The sequence below is a fragment of the Barbatula barbatula genome, assembly GCF_947034865.1.
Source record: "Barbatula barbatula genome assembly, chromosome: 13".
Taxonomy (NCBI): domain Eukaryota; kingdom Metazoa; phylum Chordata; class Actinopteri; order Cypriniformes; family Nemacheilidae; genus Barbatula; species Barbatula barbatula.
Genome location: NC_136776.1, coordinates 22,498,340 through 22,519,405, shown reverse-complemented (window position 1 = coordinate 22,519,405; position 21,066 = coordinate 22,498,340). Strand labels below are relative to the sequence as shown.

General features: G+C 39.5%; 1 protein-coding gene across 1 annotated transcript in view; it reads left to right on the top strand.

Annotated features, from left to right (window-relative positions):
* Positions 1-621: 621 nt before the first annotated feature.
* ptprsa (protein tyrosine phosphatase receptor type Sa) overlaps positions 622-21,066 on the top strand; it is a 146,349-nt gene continuing 125,904 nt past the window's right edge. The window contains exon 1 of the mRNA XM_079471332.1: positions 622-855. The gene's annotated coding sequence lies outside the window, so the exon portion shown is untranslated. The remainder of the gene's footprint in view (positions 856-21,066) is intronic.

Below are 21,066 nucleotides of genomic sequence, written 5' to 3'. Positions count from 1 at the left end.
TCAGCCGTCAAATGGTGTCATAATAATCTTTAACTTTTTACAAACCCCCAATCACGAGGTTTCTTCCGTATAATTGTAATTGTTGGGTGCAGTTTCATAAGACTATGAGCTCCTGGGGACACTTTGCATATTGTATTTCACCCCAAAATCTATATCTTGGAATGTATATCATAGCAAGATCAATATGGCAGTCAAGCTGTTGGAGATGATGTCTTTTGTTTCAGTAAAATATGCATGGTCTTTATTATTATTATAAATATGTCTGTTTTCTAGACTTTGTACTCCATTATAGTGGAAAATCTAAAAAAAGTAGTGTTTAGAGCGAGATGTGGATTACCTACACTAAACTCAAATCAAACATTATTTGTTCCTAATTGACAATATAAAACAAAATGCTTTTTAACTTCATGGAAAATACAACTTCTTAATTCATAAAGTCTAGACTCGGATAGACTTGGAGGCGTGGCCACTACCCTCGCGTCGCGAAATGTGGGAGGGCCCAAAAAGACTGGGTGGAGTCCGCGTGACAGAGCACAGGAGAGATAGAGAGAGAGAGAGAGAGAGAGTGGGCGTGTCCATGACGTGACTCCATCTCTCCTCCGCGCGCACGGCTGTGGTTTCTCCTGAGCGGACCTTGAGACATCAGAAGCGCCGAGCGAGACGCAGCGCTATCCGGGGGATTTAAAACGATATTCACCGCTGACCACACCCGGAGCCCTCTATATCTGCTTGGATCTGCTTTCTCCTTGGATTATAACTATTATTCATTATTTTAGATCACCAACGTGAAGATGTAAAGGGGGGTTTGCGCCTGCAGGAGACAGACGAACACAGGAGCGCGCTCGTTAAAACAAGGTACGAGCGATTAAAATTGTCGTAATTCACTTTCTGGTAGTCGACACAAATTGTTGGCGACGGAATAAGCGTTTTTCTCACTTCAGATGTAGTGCGGGGTTATTTTGGAGAGCGTTTAAACGCGTGGTGAAGGTGGTACCCGGTGCGCACTTTGCGCTCCGGACGCGGTTTTGCGCATTGGAAGCAAAGTCAGGTTTGGTCTGTTTTAAGACTTTTTTGAGGTTTCTAAGGTTTTATCTGCAATGTTCAGTCCGCGGTACAGTCAGCCTTCCAGCGAAACCCAACAACCCTGCTCGTGTAAAGTGAGGATGCCACCGTGCGCCGTGCCAGCCTTGCGTATCGCGTTACGAGTGGCGAAACCAAATGAATACGAGTTGGTAACGAAAGTGGACTCTTATTTGTTTCCTCGGATTTGTCAATGTGCGCGTACACTGTCTGTGTCGGATGCGGGAATGCATGGCATCCTTTCTTTGAGCATCACCCTTACCGTTCAGGAGAGGCTTTTGCATAACCACCCGCTGGAAACTATGAGACGATGTATTGCATGCTATTGCATTCGGGTTTGTACAGTCTTAAGTGTGTAGATTCGTTGAGGATTTGGTTACTTTCGAATGCTCGTGCCACCGCCTTTTGCGTAATATGAATCATGTTTTGAATCAATCCCGAAACCCAATTTTAAAAATGAGTTTGTGTCATTAGTTTACAAAATTCGCAATACGAAACTGATGTCTCTATTATGTGGCGTTTGGAGATGACAAATGATGGAGCTCTGTCCGTGCGCACCTGTTATACCGGCTCACGTCTACATCGTCTCAGATTGGGTCTAAACTTACATTTGCGCATGTGAAGGATCGTCTTTAAATGAAAATGCAATAGGTGTGTTTCTTTTATTCACATCGATGCAGTAAGTGGACCGATTACTTAAACACGTTCAGATAAGATGTGGATCAATATGGGTTTGCCAATGACCGATGAAGTTTTGCATTGAGTGTCTTGTAATCTTGAGTATGTAGATCGCAGAAATACAGTAGGTGCGCACACGAGGAGGATGACTTGAATGCATATTAATGTCTTAGGAAAAGGATTTGTTTGCCCAGCAGCCTAATGGACACGATGCTTCGGTTTGTGTGGTTTCCAGCGTGCGGTACATTGGCACTGTGCCAAAAGAGGTCTTTTACCCACACCCACTTTATTGACAGACATCACTTGAAGTGAAGGGCACTGCATTGTGTAAGAATATAAAAGGTTTGTTATCTGGAAGAAAACACAATCGTGTGCAACAATCCTTGACTTTTTTCTTTCTATTTTTAGAGCTCTCTCTCTCTCTCTCTCTCTCTCTCTCTCTTTCACACACACGCACGCACGCACGCACGCACACACACACACACAATTACAAAGATAAATCATTTAATTAAGTTTATACTGTCTATTAACCCAAGCCTCTCCTATAGAAAACCTTTACGTCTTCTCCTAAATATATATATATATATATACATCTTATTGACTTTCTTTCTTCTGCAGGACACAAACGAAGATATTTTAAAATACGTTGGTAATCAAACAACATTGGACCCCATTGTATAAACACAAAACCACCGAGACATTTCTTAAAATATATTCTTTTGTGTTCTAAGAAACAAGAGTCAAATACAGGTTCACAACAACAAGGGGGGATAAATGAAAACACCAATATGTATTTATGGGTGAACTGTTCCTTTAATTGCATTTTCGCTTTTTCCATAAACACGCTCTCTCGCTTACCATCCAATCTTGTTTTTGCTGTGTTGTCTTTTCTTCCGTGTAGTTCATTTGGCTTCCCCGCAGGATGTTTCGGGCCGTGTATAGATTGCAGGTCATTGCCAAAGGCTGTGAGAGAGGAATCAAGTGCACTTTTATTGTAAGTTGCTATTCACAGCACTCAGGCCTGGTTATGTAAACACTCGGCGCTGTCGGATGTTCAGAGGCCATGAATGCACTTGTCGGATTTGTCTTAGATTCCCAGCTAGTTCCCCGGCAGCGCTGGGATGAATACCTGTCATTCCTTATGTATGAAAACGCTTCTCGTCGCCGCATGAATGGACATTGTGTTATTTACGGGCATGTCCCCCGGGGTCCTCAGTCACTCTTGACGGATTGATCAGACCACTTATATCAACAAAACTGGCTGTTAGTACGCTACTTAACTGCTACAGTAACAACCAAAATTTAACTACATTAATACCGTAACTAAATGCATGCTGTAACCTCAATGAAATCCGTTTACAATAAATTAATTTGATTTTATCTGAAAGCTTTTCTTTTTAATATCGTTATATTAAAACCAAAGGTAATATTTTCTCACATCACTTAGTGGAGTTATCATGTCCTGTAGCCCCTGTGGATTTAAACTCCATGTAGCCGCAGTCTTAAAGGTTCTTCGCGTGATGAGATGTTTTATTTCGGTGCATGAGATCTCCGTTGAGACCTTCACACACCGTCTGAGCGTTTGGAGTGTTTAATTCAGCCAGAATTCACACGAGCCGGGAGCAACAGGGGCATCGCCTCTCTCGCTTTCCGGCAACCCTTGTTTTGTTAAGACAGATCGAGGGCCGTCGCAGGAGCCCGGGGTGCTCAGGCTGATAAGGATGGGTGCTTTTCATGAGCTGTTTAAAAGCGACGCTTGCTTTCACCAATCCGTGACAGCGCCTGCTGTAAAATACACAGTTAATGACCAGGAAGAGAGGATTATGGGGCATGAAACAATGCACGCATTTGTACACGCATTTGAGTTAGTTTACTCTCTCATAAGAGAGGATTGTGTGTAAAGGGAAATTTGTTAGTGTTCTTCAGCAACATTAATGGAGTTTATCTGTCGAGCCTTCTTCAGTATTTACTGTAGTATAATGTGTAGTATGCCGCAGTGTATGTTTACTATAATATTTACCTATGTTTTGGTTCCAAACGCTGTAGTATCTGAACATATGAGTATAGTTTATTGTTGTAAATACTCTAGTGTACTATGGTATATGCTTATTTCGTGTGGGCTGGTTTTGTGTGTTAGGATTGCACATGGTTTAGTTGTCTGGGATTGAAATAGTAGGCTCTTCAACCTGAGTGTGTAACTTGTCTGTTTGCGTTATTGAAATAAATGGTACAGACTGTTATGAGGAGAGATGTGCTAACCCTTCAGAACATCTCTATAGCACTGCCCTGGCAACCACCCACAGTATAGCAACCACAGACATATCCCTACAACCACTCGAAAAACCTTGGCGGCTCCATAGCAAACCCTGGGCAACCATGCACACAATGCATCCAGTATAAATGCCCTGACAACCACCCAGAACAACCAAATAGCAACGTCCCCACAACCAATGCAACCAGTGTAGAAATACAACAACAATGACCTAGAACAGTATAGCAACCCCATAGCAACGCCCCCACAACCAATGCAACAAGTGTAGAAATACCTTAACAATCACCCCCAACAATGGAGCAAAGCCCTAACATCCAATGCAACCAGTGTAACAATTACCCGGAAAACTGTAGCAACAACAAAACAACGCCTCCACAACCAATGCAACCAGTGTAGAAATACCATAACAATTACCCAGATCACTTTAGCCACGCCCTGGCAACTAATGCAACCAGGTAGAAATACTAAGGAACATGTCGGAAAACCCATAGCAATGCTCTGTCGACCCCTCACATCAACGCAGCCATCACAGAAACACCCTAGCAACCAGTCAGAGCATCTTGAGAAATCTGAAAATGAAGAAGGATTTTGTAAATGACCCAAAATAATGGCTGTTTAAAATGAATCATTCCTTGAATGTTTGAGCAACACTTGGAAATGTTGGAGTGTCACTGCATTAGACAACAAAACATCCAAGCAAGTGGCATTGATCTCAAAGACACCTAAGGGTTTGATATTCAGGCCTAAGGCTAAGGTATTTTTGCCACTTTGTGGTTGTTAAATGTGTGTAGCATTGTTAGATGTGCCAGGACATCTGTGTGAACTCGAAGGGAAGTGACATCACACATCCTCTTAAAATCACCAAGATGCCAACCAGATAACTCGTTCCAATTCATCATTTGGATTTTTACCGCCTACTACTTGGAAATAACGTCTGGACACCTCCGACTTTGTCATGTCAGTGCAAAAATGTTTATTTCAATATCTAAGCAATGACAGAACGATTAATTCACAGTATATAGTGTAAATGCAAAAGTGTGCTTTTACATTGGTACAAACCGCCAGCTTTTTCCAGGAAAGCCTCGTTGCTTCATAGTCGGACAGTTTAATGGGTTTGATGTGTATGTGCGGTAAAGCCCTGCAGGATACAGTGGGTGTGTATTAAAGATATATGGTCTTCGGTGTCACACAGAGATGGATAAAGAATGCTCTGCACCTCCGGGAGTAGAACAGCTTCCAGGCGTATCCATGTTGAGTTGTAGTTTAAGGGTCGGCACGACCAGGAAGGGAATAATTATCTTGGAAAAATGTGTCATCACTTTTCAATAGGCTGGCTTGACATTTTGTAGATGGTTGGACTTGGAATCCGGGTAATGGCCAATTTGCATACTTATGCTGCTAGTACGTGCTAAACTGATGATGGTAAAGGATGTGCATTTGAATGAGTTTTAAACGAGTGCACCAGAATCGGGACATAATAATATTTATTAATATTTTATGTGATTAGCTTTCCTTTTATACTCAAATACTGTAATATACATTAGTTTACTATATTAAACTGGTAAATTCCCAGATAGATACTATTATAGTAAGTTTGAACCTTAGTATATACTATATTTATGTTCTATTGTTAATAAAGCATACTACAGTATTTACTTCAGCTTATTAATTTACCATAGTCAAAACTACAGAGTATACAATAGTAATACTATACAGTAGTATATTTGCTTTAATATACTATTTAATACGGTTTACTGTAGTATCGTAAAGTTCACATTAGTATTGTTATATAAGAAAGTTTTAGGATATTACGATTTGCGTTCTCTATAGAATGCATATTATGCACATTTTAAAATAAGTGAATATACGATCAGACTCACATCGTCATGTAACTAAATCTGCGATCTGTGCCTTTTTTCGTTAAAGATGATACAGAAAAATAGCGAAGGAACCTGCAGTTTTATGTTTCAAACAGAGATGGCGATAGAGCAGTTTGCGGCTTCAAAGACCTCGGAGGTTCACGGAAACTATTGACTATTGACGTAAATCTACATTCAATGTTATACAGAATTTAGAAATACACTGTATTTATAGGCTCGACCGGGGCCTGTGAGCGAACGCCCAAGCAACGTTCCAGAAACGCTCCCAAGGCCTTTATTTCTTTTATAGCAAACACAGTGACAAATATTGATGATGTTGTCTGAAAGACATCATGGCGTACAGCGGCAAGACACCGTGGGCTGTAGCTCTGACTGCTCACTGTATCAGTTTAATGTGTTTGTGACTCATCGCAAAGGTCAGATAGACACTGGGTCAGTAGGAGACAGATAGACATATTATACCGTACCTCCCACCGGTCCGCGTTCACGCACACCATTTAGAAGGCGCCGGTCAAGGGGGGAGGTTGCGGTACGCGGCCCGTCGGGTCATAAACCTTGAAGGTCGCACGACATTTCATTTCTCCTCCCACCCGGTTGGCTTGCTGAGATCATTCTCGCGTCGAGGTCTTCTGAGGTTAATGCGTATGGACAAACAGAGGAAGGCGGCGTTCGCTCGTTCCTTTTCATCCGGTGAGGTTGTCGTCTGCAGTTTCTGTCTGCTGACATAATGTCTATGAATGATTCATTATTATCTCGAGCGGGCTCATGTTTAATTGAATGAAGGGAGATGGTCTGCGGCGAAGAACCAATGGGATCGGCGATAAAATAGACTCGGGATAGTGGCACTTTATCACGGCTTTATGATAGACTCACTCATAGCATCTATATTGGTCGGATCTGCAGTAATCAGTTTAGAACGCATGGGACTCCCATATGGGACCTGCAGCTGGGCTTTTGTGATGGGAATATGAATATACAGGCTTATGAATTCCCGCTGTTTTATGGCATTGTAAGCATCAGAAGCCGAAGCACTTTGAGAAACAACGATTATGGAAAAGTAATTTGCTGTAATATGAACAGACTTTAAATAATCCGAGAAATTTGTTTGGGTGGGTATGTTTATTTATCAATTCTGACGGACTAGCTTGCCACTTTTGAGATTTACTCTTTTTAGTTTATTAGCTAGAAAGCAAACCACTTAACTCATAATTTCTTCCTTAAGTTTGTGTAACAATGTTGAAATTGTACAAATTGACAAAGTAAATATAAATTAAACAATTTCGCTTCTGCACAAAATAACGTTTTCTGGACGTTTTCTGAAGGTTTCCTCGAGGTTAAAGACTTTTTAACTGGTGGTTTAGACTTCAAACAAGACTTTCCGACCGTTTTCTATCACTCGGTTTATAGCAAGTGGCATGTGCGTTTGTGTCTCGGGGCAGAATGAGAGAGAATAACGGGATGCTCCGGCTTTGACGGGTGAGATGGAGCGGAATTCCAGCTTTTGTGACTGACACCAGCTGTTATTGATCAGAAAGATTTGTGGCTCACGCCGCTCGACTCACTGTCATCTTGTCCGTAATCCATTTCGCCGACGTCTGCGCTGGAAGTATCATAGCAGGCCACCTGGTCACCTCGCAATATATATACTACGCTCTATATTACACCTTTATCTGCTTAACCTAAGCTTAAGAAAATCTGTATTCACAGAGAAATTCAACAATGACATATTTTACCCATAATGCCTTGCATGCGATCTGGGATTTGTCCGGTGTTAGAGGACAGATCTCAGAAAAACACATTGGACAAATTTCACTCAAAATCAAAGGATTCAAATTGTATATATATATATATATATGGCATCAAAAATTGCTTGTATTAAGATTTCTTCGTTTTTTTATAAACTAATATGACAAATTTATTAAAAATAAATATTGTTAATATATACATTATATAGTAAAGAGCTGAATCCAATAAAGTACATATTGTAGTTATATATATAGTTTTTTTCATCGCAATTTTTTACGAAATTTCAACGAACACACTTTTCTTAAAATATTTATATTTTCTCCATTTCGTTTTTTTACATAAATGTGACCCGATGCGTTCAGCATGGTTTCGTAAGCTCAATAGTTTTTAACATCTCTTAATGGCTTTACAATTCATGAGCTGTTCTCTTGCACCTTGCGTTTTAAATGCTTTCCAGCTCCCCGTCGGTTTCCTGTTGTCTATAATTCTCATTGCGCTTCTGTTTGCTCCGTTAGGTTCTTACTCTATTAACTGTAACAAGATTTTCTTCCTCCGCTTCTAATGGGCTAGCGAGCATACAAGTGTAGTTATGTACCTATCAGTCAAAGTTAAAGCCCAACCGAGATGTTTTCATTTCCTCGGAGCCGTGCTATTTCCTCTCTTTACGCTTTACTGGATCTCTCTGGATTTATAGTTCGTCCGGTGACATTGATTACGGATTTTAGTAATTGTTTTTGCCGCGCTTTCATTAGCAAAGGGTATTTCCCCTCAGAGCCACTTTTCCAATCAGCCTCGGCCCGCGGTAGCACTAAAACCAAACAAATGCCTCAAAACAAACAACAAAATATGTGAACTGTCAACGTGGACTGCCAGCTCATTTGCATTTGAAGAATCACAGCGTGTTTTGTTTGTTTAATAGGTCTACGTTTTAGTTACACTTGGGATGTTTTAAACACGCTTTTCAGGTGTACGTGTTTGATGGAGGTTTAAGTGGAATGAGGGAGTATGTCGGGAGGAATGTGAGGAATTTGGCTGTCGGTTGGTTCCCCTGCTTGGCTTCGGGTTGTGGTGTTTCAGGGAGATTTCCCAGGTGCACGGCGGATGAAGGGTTGGGAGACGGCCCGCGTTTGCTGGGATAGTCAAGGACGTGTTGGCCAGACTTTAGGCAGATTTTTTGTATTTTTGTTGATCAGTTTTACGGTCAACATGATCTTAAAATCGACGATTTACTGTCACATTCATAGCCTTATTGTGAGTTGCACATCCATCCACTTTAGTTTGATGAAGTCTGTCTTGTGAACTCAGCATTTTTGCGAAGTACATTGCTGCAACCATACATAATAATGCATTTGATCTGAAATGGTGTTTTTAATTGTTTAACTAAACAGCATTTGTTGTCTTTCTTGAGATCTCGAGAGCTTGAGAGTTCATGAGTGCATCACTCCAAAGAAAATAGTTCCCGTTTAATTTATGTGACAATGTGATTTTGTTAAATGAAGAGAATCTGAAGCAATCAGTTTGAACTGATCGTATACTAGTAAAAGTTAGCGGATACAAATATTAGCTAAGCTCAAAATGGCGTTTTCATCAACTTAAAGGTGTAGTTCACTGTTTGTGTACATAAAAATGAATGACATCTTGCAGATGTAAATGCATACATCAAATAGACGTCTCCAATATGTATATGTGCTATCAGGGTATAAGCGTTCACACCAACGAACGATTCTTAGCTTGCTCACTGCAGTTTTACATGACATGAAATTTAAATGTATTTTGATTGGCTGTCAATGTTTTATTATTCATCAGCTAAAAAAAATCGATCTTAAAGGAATTGTACACTTTCAACATACATTTTCATGATAATTTACTCACCCGGTTGTCATCCAAGATGTTTATGTATTTTTTTCTTTATTCGAAAAGAAATGAAGATTTTTGCAGGAAACATTCCAGGATTATTCTCCATATAGTAGACTTCAATGGACTCCAAACGGTTGAAGGTCAAAGTTACAGTTTCAGTGCAGCTTCAAAGGTCTTTAAACGATACCAGGCGATGAACAATGGTCTTATCTAGCGAAACGATCAGATCTCGATATGCTTTATAAACACAATTGCTTGCCTTGCTCTGTTCTACAAAGCACGCTCACGACTTCACATAATATGCAATTACGTTGAAAAGGTCACGCTTCAACCGTTTGGAGTCCATTAGAGTCCACTATATGGAGAATAATCCTGGAATGTTTTCATCGAAAACCTTTTCTGATATAATATCTTGGATGACAACGGGAGAGTAAATTATCATGAAAATGTATGTTGAAAGTGAACAATTCCTTTAAAGTGACGCAGCTTCACAGGGCAGATGTGCTAGTCGAGGTTCCCTCAGCTTCATCCTCCTCTCCTCACATCTCCCTCGACTTCGCTTCTCTTTTAAGTCAGGCTTGTTAGCTCCCTCTCCGAGATCTGAAACGTTGTGTTTTAATGAACCCCTGGTTAGAAACTGTGATGTCGGATGGTGCAGTGATTCAGAAGGCAGATACTGTAACCCCACAAAATCTGCTCCTTCAAAATCTTAATTCAGTGATGCGTAAACACAGGCGTAAAGATGAAGGCGGATGAGTGGAGACTGTGGAGATGTTCAGGATTCGAGTGCGAAGCTTTTGTTGAGAGTCTCTGATGACGTGCACGGAACGGCATGGTTTTGTGTTCCTCGCCTCTGCTGGTCTCCAGCTGCGAGCTCTATAAAGCCACGTCCCATTGACGCTTTCAGCTCCCTTGCATTGTTTTTATCTGCAGTTCTGGAGGGCAATTACCAACTTCAGAGACCCTGCTGAATATTCATAAAGCCCTGGTGTATAATGCAGGCGTGTCGGAGAGTCTGCAGAACGTGGGTGTGGCTGCAGTGCAGGTGTGTGTGTGTGTGTGTGTGTACCTGCGGGCTGAATACTTTTTAATGCTTCTAGATGCAGTTACGAATTAGATATATTCTGAAAACCAAAAAACACATATATACATATAACACACAGACATATATATGGATATAGACATACATACTACACACACTGAATCTAATCATGCATGCATGCATGCACACACATACATACGCACATACACACATGCACATGTACAGACATAGACACACAAATATATGCATTCACACACACACATACGCATGCATGCACACAAACGCACATGTATGAATAAATACACACACATTAATGCAAACACACACACATAATATATACACATTATAGGTCATATAGTAGCATCCTTACAAACCAAAGCAGTTTTTTGCATCATATGCAAATTTATATAAACGTTGCTTTATGTCTGCAAAAGTGTGCGTTTTCTCCCCCTCTGGCTTGTTTGTATAAAGCAGGTGGTGGTAAACAGCGCCGTGGTCATAGTAAATCAACGAGCCTGTTATCATGTGCCATATATCTGCATATTGTCATGAGACGAGACCCGCAGCGGTTTTCTGACAGCGTAATGGATGAGATGTTGTGATACACTTTTATTTGTGCTGCTCCGAGCCTTGACTCCATACTCCCTGCGTCTCTTCTCGTTTGACAAATTTGTCCTAATTTATGGTTGTTTATAAAAGCCGGGAGGCAATTCATTCTGAGCTTTCACGCTTGGAAGTGTGTCCCCCCTCCCGCCACCCGCGATCAAAACGCACGGCCGTACATCAAACCCGCTGTGCCACGTTTCAGCTGTGTTTAGCGTCTTCAGCCGGTCGGGACGGCTCGTGTGCGATCGAGGTTTTTGGAAAAGCGTGTAAAGGTCACTTTGACCTCTGCGAATGAAATTTGGACCGCTTGTAGGTTGCACGAAAAGAACTCATTCTTGGCCTTTCTTTTTATGGCAGGCATGTCTTTATTATCGCAATTATTTCTCCCACACATCAATGAGATTAAATGGAGAGGAAATGGAAACGTTTTCTTACAGTAAGCCTCATCTGCGTCTCAGATATTTCTGAGAGAACAAGTGTCAGAAATCTGCCAATGTCTCTGTCGTTTTCAAAAGATGTTCGGATTCAGAAGGGATGTCAACAATGTCTCAAACTGAGCTCAGATTTGTCAAGTCAACAATTAAATAACCTCAAATGAACTCAAACATTTCTCATCAAATTTACCCAAATCCTGATCATCTTTGCAATGCATTATAGATTCACGGTTCAACCGTTGTGCCATTTGTTTCTATTTCTCCAAAGCAGATTCATTTGATACTGAAATGAAACTGAGAACGTCTTCAGATACCCTGAGCTACAAAAGAGCATCATCTGAGCAATACGATTCATTTTAAAAGCACCTGTTGATTTCTCAGTTGATCTGGAAGTGGTTTCTCTTAAATCTTGGGAAGGAATAGAGATGAGACGTAAATGAGACTAGAACCTTAAAACAGATATTAGGATTTAAATGCTTTGAGTTCATATTGAGATCCTTGACATTCCATCGCCGACTAAAGTACACTGGCCAATTGAGACATTCCTGAGATTTTATTGGAGTAGCAGAAGAGTTTCAATCGATCTCCGTTCCTTCTCATTGCTGTCTCGAAAGGAAACAATTGTGACATTAAAGAGGCTTTCTCTCTCCGTCCTTCATTTGTCCGAGCGTGCGTCGTATGCACGCGCTGCAGTTAGTTAGAATTTGGTCGGTCACTGTGTCGATGTTGTTGGGCGTAGATCAATAATTCCATTCATGGGGCAGAAGCACAAGTGCAGGGCGAAGTGCTCGGCTGATTGTTGCTGTATGAGCTTTGGATCGATGTCGTGCCGGCCTGTTTTAGCCACGCTGGTCAAAAAGAATTGGCAATCGTTCCATTTGACCGCCAGTACACAGAATGTATTCAATTATGGCGGTGGCGTAACCATATTTTCTCTCCGTGATGCATTGGTGGAGTCTTCTGCTTTGAGTCGTGATTTGTAATTTTGATCGCTCGCACGTACGAATAAAACATGTATACCTAGAATGCATTGTGAATCAGTGTTGTGCCAGCTTTTGCATAAAGTTCGTAGCGCCCATCCCTCGGTCTGGTGAAAATAGATGTTCCGCCTCATGATTTTGGATCTTTGAAAAGTCACATGAGCGTCCCCAGAGCGCTCCCAACGCTTCAGGTTACCACTTCCTCACTTTCTTCTTTGTTTTAGTCATTGAAGGTCACTGATGTTTATTGCTGCCATGTGATGTAATCCCAACCCCTCGCAGCCCCCCTGTCCTCTTCTCTCTGATATATACAGGCGGTGACATCATTACCCTTGTTCCAGCGGGCTTCTTTCGTGCATCGCGCTTTAAACAATACAACGCTATAAATCTTCCTGCGCTAATACAAATAACCACATTTCCTATCGGCCCCCCGCTGCGGTCGGCGTGTTTCCTGCAGTCTTAAAGGCCAATTGCACTTTCCTGCTCGCTGTGCTCCGAAAGCAATAACCCCTTGGGGGAATTCATAATTCAAGCACCATTGATTTGTGGTGGTGGCTGTGCATTAGCGTGAAGGTGGAAAAAAACGGCCCCTGAAGAAAAATTGGCCTTGGATTTTTCAAGTTTTCGACAGAGATTAAAGACGGGGAAATTTACATGTGTCGGCTTTGTGGATGTTAGTTGGTTGGCTTTGATGTCATCTGGAAATATAAATGGTTAAAATATAAGTATTTTTGACATTTTACGGACGTAAAAATGTTGTCAAGTCATCTTGCACTCATGGGCGTGTCCAATTTGATTGTCCAATCAAATACTTTTATGATGATACTGTGATTTTTACAAGACATTATCCAACCTGTTGTAGTCATTTAGATTGATTTTATAAAGTAATGGAATAAACGCTTTAAGTTCAACTCATACATACGTCTAGGATTGCAAGACATTGAATCAATTATAGGAGAATTCAAATGTTTTGCTTTTGACACGCCCGACCCATTCACGTAAAATCCAAAGAAAGGTTTGCTGTTACAGATGGGAGCGGGTGTTAAAGATAGATCACACGTCACGCTCTGGGACGCATCCATATGTTGAAGATCCTCCTCAGCAGCTTTCATAGAACCACAGCTGGAGCTCAGCGGCGTCGAATCCCAGAGTAAGAACACCGTGAAGCAATTACATCGTGGGTCATCATCTCATTAACAAGCTACAACAACACGATCAGTCACCGCGGACAAAATAACAAGACACTTCACAAGCGTATCAGGAGCGTCATGTTGATATATCACGTAGGTTGGGCTCTTACCGCTGTCAGTCGGCACTTTTTGGAGGTTGTGGTACCTTTTTATAGTTGAGAACTTCATAAGTTTGACTTGAACATGTTGTGAAACTGATCCGCAGATTCAAAGGCGAAGGGTTGGAAACACTGTGAGGTTCTGTGTTTAAAGAGTGACCAGAGAGAGGCTCATATATCATGTCGGTTTTTCCCTCTTTCACTGTGTTGTACGAGTTGAGGGTTTGATGGATGGCGGACCGTTGTGGAAAGAGAGAACCAGAGAGATTTGTGTATTGACACTCAGTATTTCGTGAGAAAACACTCATTTTTCTTTGTGCGCAGCTGTGTGTCTTCTGGAGGTTTTGGGGCGGTTTGATCGTGTTCCTTGTGGAGATACTGGTATCTAATAACACTTCATGAGTATTGTCATGGAGTCGATCACAAAAGTAGGGATGCCAACAACTTTAATGTGGTTCAGTAGCTCGGGTGTTTATAAAATAGAGCCGCTTTGCTGGTTACAGCGGTTTTATTGTTGCCTTTGTTGTGTTTTAAATTCAATTTTATTTTATTTTATGCAACACTTTTCACAATTTTCATTGTTGCAAAGCAGCTTTACATACATCAATATAAAAAATGATATAATAGAAATAATAGAAGGGAACAAATGAAGAGAATATACGGTATTAAGATTACTATAAATTATTCAATCAAAGTATATTTATTTTAAGTATATTATTATTTTGACAATTTACAATAATATCAAAACGTGCGTAAAGAATACATATATATTTTTTATTATATTTATTAAATTTTGCATACATTTTTAAACATGTTTATCATTTTTATAGACAATATAATCTTTTTTATTTTTCATTTTATTTAAATTATAATGAATTTTCTTGGGTAAACAGTTTTAATAATATTCGTTTTGCTTCTACAACATTGATTATTTAAAGTTAAATAGTTTGATAATAGCATAAGTATTGATAAATAGCATACATATTGAACTTTACAGTACTCTACAGTTATTTCAAATGCTCCAATGTAGTTAAACTATTTTAACTACAGTTTCAAAGTATGTTCCGGCACAGTTCATGGCCTGCCGGATGAAGGTCTTCAGGACATTATTTCCCCATTTTCTTCAGCTTGTCTGATGGATGTGAAGCGTTACGACGGATGTGAGGGGCCGGAACTTTCCGCCCAGTTTCACCTGATAGCGTTTCATGGCAGCGCCGCGGAGAATGAAGACAGAGAGAAGGGTTACAGCGAGATGGATTGTGTTATGTTTCACTTATCCTGTGGGACACACCGTTCCCATCCTGCTGAAAATCCATAAGTGTGTCCTCACGTACTGTGGATGGGGTTGTTTAGATGCTAAACGCTGACAACACACCAGAACACATTGTTTATGTCACATTGTATTGTGCTCTCAGGCCTTAGTTTCGTTTCTTTGTAGTTTTATTTGTATCAGTGATGTGTAGGTAAAAGACGCTTGGTAAGGGAAACAATTACGTATTCCACTGCGCATCAATTCTTCCCCCTGGTCACCAGCAGTCCAAAATTCCATTTTACCTTTGTCTGAGCTGAACGAGAGACAGAGACAGAGAGAGAGACAGAGAGAGAGACAGAGAGAGAGACAGAGAGAGAGAGAGAGAGAGAGACAGAGAGAGAGAGAGAGAGAGAGAGAGAGAGAGAGAGAGAGAGAGAGACAGAGAGAGAGACAGAGAGAGAGAGAGACAGAGGAGAGAGAGAGAGAGAGAGAGAGAGAGAGAGAGAGAGAGAGACACAGAGAGAGAGAGAGAGAGAGAGAGAGAGAGAGAGAGAGAGAGAGAGAGAGAGAGAGAGAGAGAGAGAGAGACAGAGAGACAGAGAGACAGAGAGACAGAGAGACAGAGAGACAGAGAGACAGAGAGACAGAGAGAGAGAGAGAGAGAGAGAGAGAGAGAGAGAGAGAGAGAGAGAGAGAGAGAGAGAGACAGAGAGAGAGAGACAGAGAGACAGAGAGACAGAGAGACAGAGAGAGAGACAGAGAGACAGAGAGACAGAGAGACAGAGAGAGATTTAGTTTGGCGTCTGGTAAGGGAGACCCTGCTTTGACCTTCTTTCTGATGTTTTCAGTTCCTCTGACTCCTTGTTGTCTAATTAATAATTCAGGCACAGCATTAACTTCCTGGTTTTAGATCTTGGCCTCTCCATTTCTCTCTCCTTTAAAACATCACAGAAACTGTATTACAAAACCCATCGAGACCTTTTTCCACCGTTGCTTCGACCGTCTGAGGCAGAAACTGAATTGAAATGTATCCACGGTCACTTTCTCCACCTGCACATTTCTGCTAAAATAAAAAGACCCATAAGGTCCTGATCATTGCCGTTGTTAATAATTTGGCTAATTTGTTTTTCGTTTTCATTTGTGGATCTGTAACTTTTGCCTCTCTATTGCCATCTCTGTTTAAAACATAAAATTGCAGGGTTACTTTACGAACTTTATGACGTCAAAGGGCAAAATCATACCTGCTGACAGTTCAAATGATAAAGTATTGTAAAGTGGGTAAGTTTATGTTCTTGCTGAATAATTTATTTGTGTTCATTTTTAACAGAAAGGGAAATAAATATAGCAAAATAGGTCAACAATGATTCATAATAATAAAACATTATGGCCCGGTTTCACAGACACGGTTTAGCTTAAGCCAGGACTATGATTTAGTTGAATTGAGATATTTATGTTGCTTTTATAAAAACGCCTTAAAAAATACATTACTGATGTGTCTCTTGAGACAAAACAATAGCACTGATATATTTTAAGATATTTCTGGGCAAGTTATATTGAGTTAAGACAGGCATCACATTCATTTTAGATTGGGACTAGCTTTAAGCTAATTTAACAAATTGACAAATTTTTAATTAGTATAATATTACTAATAAATGGTGAATAAATAAGAAAACAAAAAGTAATTATTAATAAATAAACATAAAACACCATATTAATTAATTAATTATTATTTTACAATTTTAATCACAAATATAAAAATAATATGTTAAATGCGGACAGTTTATAGTTATTATTTTACAATAATAGGCGCAGTAACGTATTTTTGTTCATTTGTAACATAGAAGGTAAAAAATTAAATACTAATAAAATAAATAAATATTAAACCAAACAGTTATTATTAATAATGAACCAATATCTTATAGAAAATATAAATATATGTTATATTATTAAACACAAATATAAATATTTTTTAAGTGTAGACTATAACATCTTGTTGTTACATAAATAACAAAATACATAATAAATAACAATTACAAAATATTAATAAATATGAAATAACAAATAAACCTTTAAATAAAACGTTTTATGTGGACAATAAAAGCTCACAGATACAGATTAATTGCCTTCAAATCACGTCCACATGTATACATTGCTGAGGCCGATCTGACTATAGCAATTCTGGAAGTTTCAAGTAGAGATTGTGTATCTTTACACCCACAAAATGCTCAAAGTAATGGTCTCATCATCCGGGCGAGGAGCAGCGGCGAGGTCACAAGCTCTGAGCCGAGCTATTGTGTCTCCATACTGTTCAAAGTTCACTGTGTCCCATCATGCTCCTGTGAGTAGCGCTGTCACGACTATGAAATTTGGTTTAATTGTCTAATAAATCATTGGGATTACGGCGATTAATTGTCTGTTTTAGGGTTTTGACATTTCATTCTCATACATGTTTGATTCAGCTTTGAAATGAACATATTGTTGCGAACATACGACTATGTTTGACTTTTTCTTCATATATCGAAGCTTTTACATGTCAGTAATACAACCGCCAAATACATGTTAAGCGAGTTTGATTAGGAGTGAATCGAAGCCACCATTAAAATGCTATCAGTCATAGAAAAGCTTCAAGCCTGGTTGTTTTCTCACTTGCAAGATTACAATAAAATTGTACTTCGATGTTAATGATATTTTGGTAGGCTGGTTTTCACATTTAGATAAGCTTAAATCATATTAAACTGTACTACAGTTTTTTGTGTTATATGCTTTAAAGGTTTTTTGTTGGAAAGTGAATGTTGGACAAATATTATCACACTTCGGTTACAATATATACATTAAAATATGCAATATGCAGGCACTTCTACCTTGTGTCTTCTATTAAGATGTGCAATTGTTGCGATGATCTGAAACCACCGCGATGCGACGATTATTTAATAATCGTGACAGCCTTACCTGTGAGATTACACATCTTGTCACCGGAGCTGTTGGAAATCAGTAGCATTGTGTTGCCCACGAATGATGTGTTGCTTTGGATAGAAAAAAGGATGGATGGGTCCTGTCAAGGGTATCCTGGAGTGTCAGCCATGTCGGCGATGCTTTTTCGAGATGTCAACAGAAATGACTCTCAGGTTTGTTTCAAACTAAGACGCTTGAGTTGTTGTTTACGCCTCAAAAGTGCAGATTGAGTTGTGGGTTTTGACAAGAGAACCAAGTCACGCTTTTGTGTATCCAAAAATTACAAAACCAGTTGAAGGGTATGCTTATACAGCTCATTTTGTGTTTTATAGAAAGTGGTACAGGTTTTTGTGTGAAGTGTGAACTTTATCGTGTCACAGTTCATTGTGGTATTTGTCCACAGTCGGGGTTGAAATCAGTAATATTTTAATTTCTTTCTTTCATGGGTTTCTTCGAACCACATGTGAGTGAAAATATTGTATCAGGAGTCTGACCGAAGGCTGGGTTTTAGCTTATTTTCAGTGACTCGAATCTCAGCGGGGACCAAAAACCAGCTCTTAATCAATCATGTTAGGACGAGGAAAAAAGAGCTCGCTCAGATCTTACCGCTGTGTGCTTAAAGCGCAGTCGCCGATCATAAACACCCAAAATCTAGGGCTGTTTATTGTCGAATGAGGTCTGATGTACAAATCAGTTTTTTACAACCTGATCTCACGGGAATTCGTAACTGTTTTACGAGGTTTCTTAAAGGGGCTGTGCGATTAATCGAAAATGAATCGTAATCGTCAGTTTTGGCCTTCATCGATTACAAAAACGAAATAATCGAGGCAAACTAACCCTTTCCTTTAGAGCGGTTCAGCAATGCTATATCTTTACATTTATTTTTTATTTCAATTCAGAGTTTAAAAGTCAAGTTTTTTATATTTTCTATGTTGTTTTAAAGGTTAATGAGGAATCGTCTTAAATAATCGGGATCTCAATATTGGCCAAAATAATCGCGATTATGTTTTTATGCAGCCCTAGCGGCTTATTCGTATGAATTTGTACGTTGTGAACCGTATAGAAACACACGACAACTAGAACAAAGCAACACTGAAGCACCTCTAACCCGCCCCTAACTTTCCAAAGGTGTCAAAAGTACTTAAAATGTTACTCAAGTGAAAGTACAAGTATCTGGCCAGAAACATACGAGTAAAAGTAAAAAAAGTGCCACATTAAAATTGTACTCGAGTTAAAGTAACTATAAAACTATAGAGATTCTTGTTCAAGCATTCAATCTTTCACAATATGAAGTGAATGAACCACATGCAATGTTTATCCTGCTACTGATCGTATTTAATTGTATTTAACTGTTTTATCAAACTACAAGACATTCCCATTCTAATATGCAACATGCTACTCAAGGTTGGAAAACATCTGGTTTAACTTAAGCAAAGGCTGATTTTCAAAAATGTTAGTCAAGATAGGAAGATATTTCCTTGGTGAGTGTTAGACAAAGAACACACTTGATCTTCAACGAATCCTTATTCATTCCACTACAAGAAGGCCGCAGGTGCTCTTGATCCTGTGGCGGGGTCCAGGTCGAGCAAGGTGCTGTGCATTGTGGTAATTGATGTGACATGACGTCACTTCGAAAGGACAATGGACATGTCTGGCCGGCCAATTTCATTGAATACTAAAACGAATCTCATTGGCTGAATAAATAACGTTTAAATTAAACTGGTTATCAGTGCAATTCAGTTGGTTCATTAGTAGTAAGGGAAGATTCCAAAAATGAGTACTTTTTTTCTTTAAAATTGTAATTAAGTAAAAGTACAAGTATTCATTTTTAACTGTACTCAAGAAAAGTACAAATCCCCAAAAATAATACTTAAGTAGAGTTATCAAGTAAGATTACTCAAGTACTTTCGACCTCTGGGGTTCACACCAAACGCGAATTAACCGTTTTGCGCATGTAAAATATATACAAAGATGCTACAGACGCAAATCTGTGGCGCGAACGCGCATCTATACCGTCTTGAAAATATTTATCATTTCGCGTCACTTACAGGAAAATAACGAATTTCCCGCGATTAATAAAGAGCGTGGAACGCGATTGTTCGTGTTTGATGTGAACACAGCATCACATCACTGACGCTCAAGCAAATCATACTTAAATGTACGAATGTGATCGTTCAAATAAGCCAGAATTTGCCACATCGTAAAATAGTTACGTTTTTGCCGTGAGATTGTGTTTTTTTCATGTGGCCATTTTAAAGGTCGGGAAGCTAAAACAGGATTTTAGAAAAAGCGCTGGAAAGTGATTTGTTGAATAATTCTTGATTGGTTCATACTTAATCTTTCTTAAATTTAAATACACAGCATATGTAATGGTTAAATTATTTTAATACTTAAAATGTATGATGAAAGTTTAATAGGATAGCAAAGACGTTTTATTTTCCCAGAATAATTTTAAAAATCTGAATTTTGTATTCATAGGTACAAATGTTTTGTATTTGTCTTTTTTCGTCTGTAAACGAGTGAAAACATTTCATACAAATGAAAACATCGTTTTTTTTGCATTTGCAGACAATGGAAAAGGGACAGACAGGTCCAAATATCAAAAATAGATGCAGATCGGGAATATATATAATCAATTGTGTTTTGGCGTCATACTGTCGTCCAAGTTAAACAAAGTTATTTACAGTGCTGCATTTTAATGGAGGTGCCTGACAGAGGCCTCGTCCATAATATTGAGACAAATGTTTGTGTGTCTGTGAAAGCACTCGGCTGATTAATTCGCCCGGGATGGCGTTTTATCTGTTGTGCCGTTTGATGTATGACATCTTTTTAAGAGTCGGTCGAACGCAATCACGGTCTCTTTCATTCCACGGCCCCTTAGTCTCAACAGATTGCCTGCTGGGTCCCATGGGAGGTGGTCTTCTGGAAAATATTGACTGCTCAAGAGTAAGCGCTCGTGTGTGTGCTCGTAGGTGTGTGTGTATGCGTGGTTTTAAAGG